This window comes from Sander lucioperca, chromosome 2 (genome assembly GCF_008315115.2).
Source record: "Sander lucioperca isolate FBNREF2018 chromosome 2, SLUC_FBN_1.2, whole genome shotgun sequence".
Classification (NCBI taxonomy): Eukaryota; Metazoa; Chordata; class Actinopteri; order Perciformes; family Percidae; genus Sander; species Sander lucioperca.
Genome location: NC_050174.1, coordinates 48,761,206 through 48,771,205, shown reverse-complemented (window position 1 = coordinate 48,771,205; position 10,000 = coordinate 48,761,206). Strand labels below are relative to the sequence as shown.

At 37.1% G+C, this 10,000-nt stretch overlaps 3 protein-coding genes across 10 annotated transcripts in view; 1 reads left to right on the top strand and 2 right to left on the bottom strand.

Annotated features, from left to right (window-relative positions):
- snapc4 (small nuclear RNA activating complex, polypeptide 4) overlaps nt 1-1,890 on the bottom strand; it is a 27,500-nt gene extending 25,610 nt beyond the window's left edge. For both annotated transcript variants that reach the window (XM_035999027.1, XM_035999026.1), the window contains exon 1: nt 1,646-1,890. The gene's annotated coding sequence lies outside the window, so the exon portion shown is untranslated. The remainder of the gene's footprint in view (nt 1-1,645) is intronic.
- The window catches only part of LOC116056993 (scavenger receptor cysteine-rich type 1 protein M160-like), a 1,012,348-nt gene that overhangs the window by 632,300 nt on the left and 370,048 nt on the right, over nt 1-10,000 (top strand). The window lies entirely within an intron of this gene.
- Nucleotides 1-10,000, bottom strand: part of pomt1 (protein-O-mannosyltransferase 1) — a 39,146-nt gene that overhangs the window by 5,446 nt on the left and 23,700 nt on the right. The gene's annotated exons all lie outside the window — the stretch shown is intronic.

Here is a 10,000-nt window from a genome sequence, read left to right as displayed (position 1 = left end):
TACTGTTACTACTACTACTACTACTACTACTACTACTACTACCATACTGTTACTACTACTACTACTACTACTACTAACATACTGTTACTACTACTACTACTACTACTACTAACATACTGTTACTACTACTACTACTACTACTACTAACATACTGTTACTACTACTACTACTACTACTAACATACTGTTACTACTACTACTACTACTACTACTACTACTACTACTACTACTACTACCATACTGTTACTACTACTACTACTACTACTACTACTACTACCATACTGTTACTACTACTACTACTACTACCATACTGTTACTACTACTACTACTACTACTACTACTACCATACTGTTACTACTACTACTACTACTACCATACTGTTACTACTACTACTACTACTACTACTACTAACATACTGTTACTACTACTACTACTACTACTAACATACTGTTACTACTACTACTACTACTACTACTACTACTACTACTACTACCATACTGTTACTACTACTACTACTACTACCATACTGTTACTACTACTACTACTACTACTACCATACTGTTACTACTACTACTACTACTACTACTACCATACTGTTACTACTACTACTACTACTACTACTACCATACTGTTACTACTACTACTACTACTACCATACTGTTACTACTACTACTACTACTACTACTACTAACATACTGTTACTACTACTACTACTACTACTAACATACTGTTACTACTACTACTACTACTACTACTACTACTACTACTACCATACTGTTACTACTACTACTACTACTACCATACTGTTACTACTACTACTACTACTACTACTACCATACTGTTACTACTACTACTACTACTACTACTACTACTACTACTACTAACATACTGTTACTACTACTACTACTACTACTACTAACATACTGTTACTACTACTACTACTACTACTACTACTACTAACTTACTGTTACAGCTCTTTCATTTATAATACTCAGCACATTAAGGATCAACAGAGCATCTCCATCTCTGCTCCAGTCTTGTTGACTCCTTTTGTTGCAGCCCCCCCCCCCGACCACATCCTTATGGACATGTACCAGAGTTATTAGTTTACACTTGTATCCAAGTTGGTGAATGAGCTCTACCAGTGGTTGATATTTCAATAGTTTAGAATAGTAGCAAATGTCCAAATACAGATGAGAACAGCAGCCCACCTCACAGATACATACAGACTTCATAACCTCATTTATGATTACAATGGCACACACACACACACACACACACACACAGAGAGAGAGACACACACACACACACACACACACACACACACACACACACACACAGAGACACACACAGAGACACACACACACACACACACACACACACACACACACACACACACACACACACACAGAGAGACTGTCTGACTGAGACACCAGTTACTCTGCCCTACAGTAACTGTAACGTGAGTATTACTGCTGAGTCCGTTACTCCAGCCAGCGGAAGCTACCACTAGCGGCTAACATTAGAAGCTACCACTAGCGGCTAACATTAGAAGCTACCACTAGCGGCTAACATTAGAAGCTACCACTAGCGGCTAACATTAGCGGCTACCATCGCCGTTGAGGACCAGCTGGAGTGGTTCTGACCTTCAGCAGCTTCCGTAGCGTCTCCTCCGCCGCGGCTCTTCTCTAACCTCCGGTCTTTGGGCTCTTTATTTCACTTTCTGCTCCACGCGCCGCGGAGCTCCAATCAACGTAGCTCTGTCGTTAACATATTACCCAGCAGGCTGTGCGGCCGTGCGCGGTGTCACCGTTCACACGGAGTTCCGGTTTAAACGTTTCTTTCTGTAGTTTATAAACACATGAGGGTCTCAACGGAAGTAACGGTTTGTAGTTTATAAACACATGAAGGGTCTCAGCGGAAGTAACGGTTTGTAGTTTAAGATGACAAACACACGAGTATTCAAAACTAACCGCACACCGGCGGGTCCGCTCTTTATTTTCCTCCCCACGATGTTACTTCCGGTTGTTCCGCTGTTTTGGTTCCGACCACAGACTGAGGAACAGCCTGTGGTTCCTCCTAATGTCCTCGGGTTTAACCTGACCGGCCTCATAGTTCCGACATCAGAACAGTTGGGTTTCTTCAGACCACTGTGTGTGTGTGTGTGTGTGTGTGTGTGTGTGTGTGTGTGTGTGTGTGTGTGTGTGTGTGTGTGTGTGTGTGTGTGTGTGTGTGTGTGTACCTGAGCAGGTGTGTGTGTGAGTGTGTGTGTGTGTGTGTGTGTGTGTGTGTGTGTGTGTGTACCTGAGCAGGTGTGTGTGTGTGTGTGTGTGTGTGTGTGTGTGTGTGTGTACCTGAGCAGGTGTGTGTGTGTGTACCAGATGGTACAGTACCAGATGGTTCCATTAACACCTCCTGATCTCAACTAGAATGTCATAAGAATTCATAATTCGTACTATCTGCATTTCATAAATTATATCTACATATATTGACTATAAAATCCCAGAAAGGGGCGGCCTCTGGCTCCCCCAGTAGAGCGTGCGCCCCATGTAGGCTGAGTCCTTTACAGGGTCCAGTAGTGGAGATAGCGTGGGTGCCCCAGGGCCCCGTGCCAGTTAGCGGCCCCTCAAACGCCACCGATCTTGCGTCACTTGATGAGAACGGGGCCCTCGCCAAGTGACACGTTATCAGCTGAAAGAAGCTAATTACTGCACATGATCTCACGTTGTGATGATCCAGCTCTTCTTATCAAACATATAGATAATAGAGCCATGTCAGTTATATAGTCTGGCTCTGACTGAGAGCTCTTGGCCTGTTCAGCACCATCGCTGTCCATCAGCTGTCTCTGTCCATCAGCTGTCTCTGTCCATCAGCTGTCTCTGTTCATCAGCTGTCCATCAGCTGTCTCTGTCCATCAGCTGTCTCTGTTCATCAGCTGTCCATCAGCTGTCTCTGTCCATCAGCTGTCTCTGTCCATCAGCTGTCTCTGTTCATCAGCTGTCCATCAGCTGTCTCTGTTCATCAGCTGTCCATCAGCTGTCTCTGTCCATCAGCTGTCTCTGTCCATCAGCTGTCTCTGTCCATCAGCTGTCTCTGTTCATCAGCTGTCCATCAGCTGTCTCTGTCCATCAGCTGTCTCTGTCCATCAGCTGTCTCTGTTCATCAGCTGTCCATCAGCTGTCTCTGTTCATCAGCTGTCCATCAGCTGTCTCTGTCCATCAGCTGTCTCTGTTCATCAGCTGTCCATCAGCTGTCTCTGTCCATCAGCTGTCTCTGTCCGTCAGCTGTCTTTGTCCATCAGCTGTTGTTGTCCGTCAGCTGTCTCTGTCCGTCAGCTGTCTCTGTCCGTCAGCTGTCGCTGTCCGTCAGCTGTCTCTGTCCATCAGCTGTCTCTGTCCATCAGCTGTCTCTGTTCATCAGCTGTCCATCAGCTGTCTCTGTCCATCAGCTGTCTCTGTCCGTCAGCTGTCCATCAGCTGTCCATCAGCTGTCCATCAGCTGTCCATCAGCTGTCTCTGTCCATCAGCTGTCTCTGTCCATCAGCTGTCTCTGTTCATCAGCTGTCCATCAGCTGTCTCTGTCCATCAGCTGTCTCTGTTCATCAGCTGTCCATCAGCTGTCTCTGTCCATCAGCTGTCTCTGTTCATCAGCTGTCCATCAGCTGTCTCTGTCCATCAGCTGTCTCTGTTCATCAGCTGTCCATCAGCTGTCTCTGTCCATCAGCTGTCTCTGTTCATCAGCTGTCCATCAGCTGTCTCTGTCCATCAGCTGTCTCTGTCCGTCAGCTGTCTTTGTCCATCAGCTGTTGTTGTCCGTCAGCTGTCTCTGTCCGTCAGCTGTCTCTGTCCGTCAGCTGTCGCTGTCCGTCAGCTGTCTCTGTCCATCAGCTGTCTCTGTCCATCAGCTGTCTCTGTTCATCAGCTGTCCATCAGCTGTCTCTGTCCATCAGCTGTCTCTGTCCGTCAGCTGTCCATCAGCTGTCCATCAGCTGTCCATCAGCTGTCCATCAGCTGTCTCTGTCCATCAGCTGTCTCTGTCCGTCAGCTGTCTCTGTCCATCAGCTGTCTCTGTCCGTCAGCTGTCTCTGTCCGTCAGCTGTCTCTGTCCATCAGCTGTCTCTGTCCGTCAGCTGTCTTTGTCCATCAGCTGTCTTTGTCCATCAGCTGTTGCTGTCCATCAGCTGTCGCTGTCCGTCAGCTGTCTTTGTCCATCAGCTGTCTCTGTCCATCAGCTGTCTCTGTCCGTCAGCTGTCGCTGTCCGTCAGCTGTCTCTGTTCATCAGCTGTCTCTGTTCATCAGCTGTCTCTGTCCGTCAGCTGTCGCTGTCCGTCAGCTGTCTCTGTTCATCAGCTGTCTCTGTTCATCAGCTGTCCATCAGCTGTCTCTGTCCATCAGCTGTCTCTGTCCGTCAGCTGTCCATCAGCTGTCCATCAGCTGTCTCTGTCCATCAGTTGTCCATCAGCTGTCCATCAGCTGTCTCTGTCCATCAGCTGTCGCTGTCCGTCAGCTGTCTCTGTCCGTCAGCTGTCCATCAGCTGTCTCTGAAACATTTTTACTTGACTAGCAAACAGTTTTCTTTGTTCGTCAACACAGACTAGTTAAAACGTGTCTTTTCCTTGTCTTTTATTTGACATAAAGACTTAATGGCCCAACAAGTAACACATAACATGCATTCATCAGATATTTTACCGTATATTTTAACGGTTTTCATTTTAAAATGACTTGGTAGCAGAGGGCCCCATGATGAAGCGCCGCCCCCACTGTACTGAAGGTCTCGCTCCGCCCCCACTGTACTGAAGGTCTCGCTCCGCCCCCACTGTACTGAAGGTCTCGCTCCGCCCCCACTGTACTGAAGGTCTCGCTCCACCCCCACTGTACTGAGGGTACAGCTCCGACCTGCTGCCCTTTGCTGCGTGTCATCCCCCCCCCCCCCTTCATGTCTATCCACTGTCACGCTATAATAAACGGAGAAGTCCCAAAACATAATCTCTAAAAAAATCCTGGTGGTAGTGTGTACTGGTGGTAGTGTGTACTGGTGGAAGTGTAGACTGGTGGTAGTGTGTACTGGTGGTAGTGTGTACTGGTGATACTGTGTACTGGTGGTAGTGTGTACTGGTGGTAGTGTAGACTGGTGATACTGTGTACTGGTGGTAGTGTGTACCGGTGGAAGTGTGTACCGGTGGAAGTGTGTACCGGTGGTAGTGTGTACTGGTGGTACTGTGTACTGGTGGTAGTGTGTACTGGTGGTACTGTGTACTGGTGGTAGTGTGTACTGGTGATACTGTGTACTGGTGGTAGTGTGTACTGGTGGCAGTGTGTACTGGTGGCAGTGTATACTGGTGGTAGTGTATACTGGTGGTAGTGTGTACTGGTGGAAGTGTGTACTGGTGGTAGTGTGTACTGGTGGTAGTGTGTACTGGTGGCAGTGTGTACTGGTGGAAGTGTGTACTGGTGGTAGTGTGTACTGGTGGTAGTGTATACTGGTGGTAGTGTGTACTGGTGGTAGTGTATACTGGTGGTAGTGTATACTGGTGGTAGTGTGTACTGGTGGTAGTGTGTACTGGTGGTAGTGTATACTGGTGGTAGTGTATACTGGTGGTAGTGTGTACTGGTGGTAGTGTGTACTGGTGGTAGTGTGTACTGGTGGTAGTGTATACTGGTGGTAGTGTGTACTGGTGGTAGTGTATACTGGTGGTAGTGTATACTGGTGGTAGTGTGTACTGGTGGTAGTGTGTACTGGTGGTAGTGTGTACTGGTGGTAGTGTATACTGGTGGTAGTGTATACTGGTGGTAGTGTGTACTGGTGGTAGTGTATACTGGTGGTAGTGTGTACTGGTGGTAGTGTGTACTGGTGGTAGTGTATACTGGTGGTAGTGTATACTGGTGGTAGTGTGTACTGGTGGTAGTGTGTACTGGTGGTAGTGTATACTGGTGGTAGTGTATACTGGTGGTAGTGTGTACTGGTGGTAGTGTGTACTGGTGGTAGTGTGTACTGGTGGTAGTGTATACTGGTGGTAGTGTATACTGGTGGTAGTGTATACTGGTGGTAGTGTGTACTGGTGGTAGTGTGTACTGGTGGTAGTGTATACTGGTGGTAGTGTGTACTGGTGGTAGTGTATACTGGTGGTAGTGTGTACTGGTGGTAGTGTGTACTGGTGGTAGTGTGTACTGGTGGTAGTGTGTACTGGTGGTAGTGTATACGGATGGTAGTGGAAAACGTGTTAAAAATGTGTTAATTTGGACACAGGAGGACAACATTGGGTTAATAAACTTCAGAAAAAAACGTCTAAAAATGTTTTAAAAAGTTTTTATTTAAACCAAAGTGTGTATAAAATAATCAAATCCTGAATCCTAAAAATATCTTAAACTTTCACACTTTCAGACTCATGAAAAGACAAATGAAACTGTGTGTGCTGCTGGTTATATACCTCTATAATATATAGTTATATACCTCTATAATATATAGTTATATACCCTCTATAATATATAGTTATATACCTCTATAATATATAGTTATATACCTCTATAATATATAGTTATATACCTCTATAATATATAGTTATATACCTCTATAATATATAGTTATATACCTCTATAATATATAGTTATATACCTCTATAATATATAGTTATACCCTCTATAATATATAGTTATATACCTCTATAATATATAGTTATACCCTCTATAATATATAGTTATATACCCTCTATAATATATAGTTATATACCTCTATAATATATAGTTATATACCTCTATAATATATAGTTATATACCTCTTTAATATATAGTTATACCCTCTATAATATATAGTTATATACCTCTATAATATATAGTTATATACCTCTATAATATATAGTTATATACCTCTATAATATATAGTTATATACCTCTATAATATATAGTAATATACCCTCTATAATATATAGTTATATACCTCTATAATATATAGTTATACCCTCTTTAATATATAGTTATATACCTCTATAATATATAGTTATATACCTCTATAATATATAGTTATATACCTCTATAATATATAGTTATACCCTCTTTAATATATAGTTATACCCTCTATAATATATAGTTATATACCTCTATATATATAGTTATATACCTCTATAATATATAGTTATACCCTCTTTAATATATAGTTATATACCCTCTATAATATATAGTTATATACCTCTATAATATATAGTTATATACCTCTATATTATATAGTTATATACCCTCTATAATATAATTATATACCCTCTATAATATATAGTTATATACCCTCTATAATATATAGTTATATACCCTCTATAATATATAGTTATATACCTCTATAATATATAGTTATATACCTCTATATTATATAGTTATATACCCTCTATAATATAATTATATACCCTCTATAATATATAGTTATATACCCTCTATAATATATAGTTATATACCTCTATAATATATAGTTATATACCTCTATATTATATAGTTATATACCCTCTATAATATAATTATATACCCTCTATAATATATAGTTATATACCCTCTATAATATATAGTTATATACCCTCTATATTATAATTATATACCCTCTATAATATATAGTTATATACCCTCTATAATATATAGTTATACCCTCTATAATATATAGTTCTATACCTCTATAATATATAGTTATATACCCTCTATAATATATAGTTATATACCTCTATAATATATAGTTATATACCTCTATAATATATAGTTATATACCCTCTATATTATATAGTTATATACCCTCTATAATATATAGTTATATACCTCTATAATATATAGTTATATACCCTCTATATTATAATTATATACCCTCTATAATATATAGTTATATACCCTCTATAATATATAGTTATACCCTCTATAATATATAGTTATATACCTCTATAATATATAGTTATATACCCTCTATAATATATAGTTATATACCTCTATAATATATAGTTATATACCCTCTATAATATATAGTTATATACCCTCTATAATATATAGTTATATACCCTCTATAATATATAGTTATACCCTCTATAATATATAGTTATATACCTCTATAATATATAGTTATATACCCTCTATAATATATAGTTATATACCTCTATAATATATAGTTATATACCCTCTATATTATAATTATATACCCTCTATAATATATAGTTATATACCCTCTATAATATATAGTTATACCCTCTATAATATATAGTTATATACCTCTATAATATATAGTTATATACCCTCTATAATATATAGTTATATACCTCTATAATATATAGTTATATACCTCTATAATATATAGTTATATACCTCTATAATATATAGTTATATACCTCTATAATATATAGTTATACCCTCTTTAATATATAGTTATACCCTCTATAATATATAGTTATATACCTCTATATATATAGTTATATACCTCTATAATATATAGTTATACCCTCTTTAATATATAGTTATACCCTCTATAATATAATTATATACCCTCTATAATATATAGTTATATACCTCTATAATATATAGTTATATACCTCTATATTATATAGTTATATACCCTCTATAATATAATTATATACCCTCTATAATATATAGTTATATACCCTCTATAATATATAGTTATATACCCTCTATAATATATAGTTATATACCTCTATAATATATAGTTATATCCCCTCTATATTATATAGTTATATACCCTCTATAATATATAGTTATATACCTCTATAATATATAGTTATATACCTCTATAATATATAGTTATATACCCTCTATATTATAATTATATACCCTCTATAATATATAGTTATATACCCTCTATAATATATAGTTATACCCTCTATAATATATAGTTATATACCTCTATAATATATAGTTATATACCCTCTATAATATATAGTTATATACCTCTATAATATATAGTTATATACCCTCTATAATATATAGTTATATACCTCTATAATATATAGTTATATACCTCTATAATATATAGTTATATACCCTCTATATTATATAGTTATATACCTCTATAATATATAGTTATATACCTCTATATTATATAGTTATATACCCTCTATAATATATAGGTATATACCTCTATAATATATAGTTATATACCTCTATAATATAGTTATATACCTCTATTATATAGTTATATACCTCTATTATATAGTTATATACCTCTATTATATAGTTATATACCTCTATAATATAGTTATATACCCTCTATAATATAGTTATATACCTTTATAATATATAGTTATACCCTCTATAATATAGTTATATACCTCTATAATATATAGTTATACCCTCTTTAATATATAGTTATATACCTCCATAATATAGTTATATACCCTCTATAATATAGTTATATACCTCTATAATATATAGTTATATACCCTCTATATTATATAGTTATATACCCTCTATAATATATAGTTATATACCCCTCTATAATATATAGTTATATACCCTCTATAATATAGTTACCCTCTATAATATAGTTATATACCTCTATAATATAGTTATATACCTCTATAATATATAGTTATATACCTCTATAATATATAGTTATATACCCTCTATAATATAGTTACCCTCTATAATATAGTTATATACCTCTATAATATAGTTACCCTCTATAATAGTTATATACCCTCTATAATATATATACCTCTATAATATAGTTACCCTCTATAATATAGTTATATACCTCTATAATATACAGTTATATACCCCATATAATATATAGTTATATACCTCTATAATATATAGTTATATACCCTCTATAATATATAGTTCTATACCTCTATAATATATAGTTCTATACCTCTATAATATATAGTTATACCCCTCTATAATATATAGTTCTATACCTCTATAATATATAGTTATATACCCTCTATAATATATAGTTATATACCTCTATAATATATAGTTATATACCTCTATAATATATAGTTATATACCCTCTATAATATATAGTTATA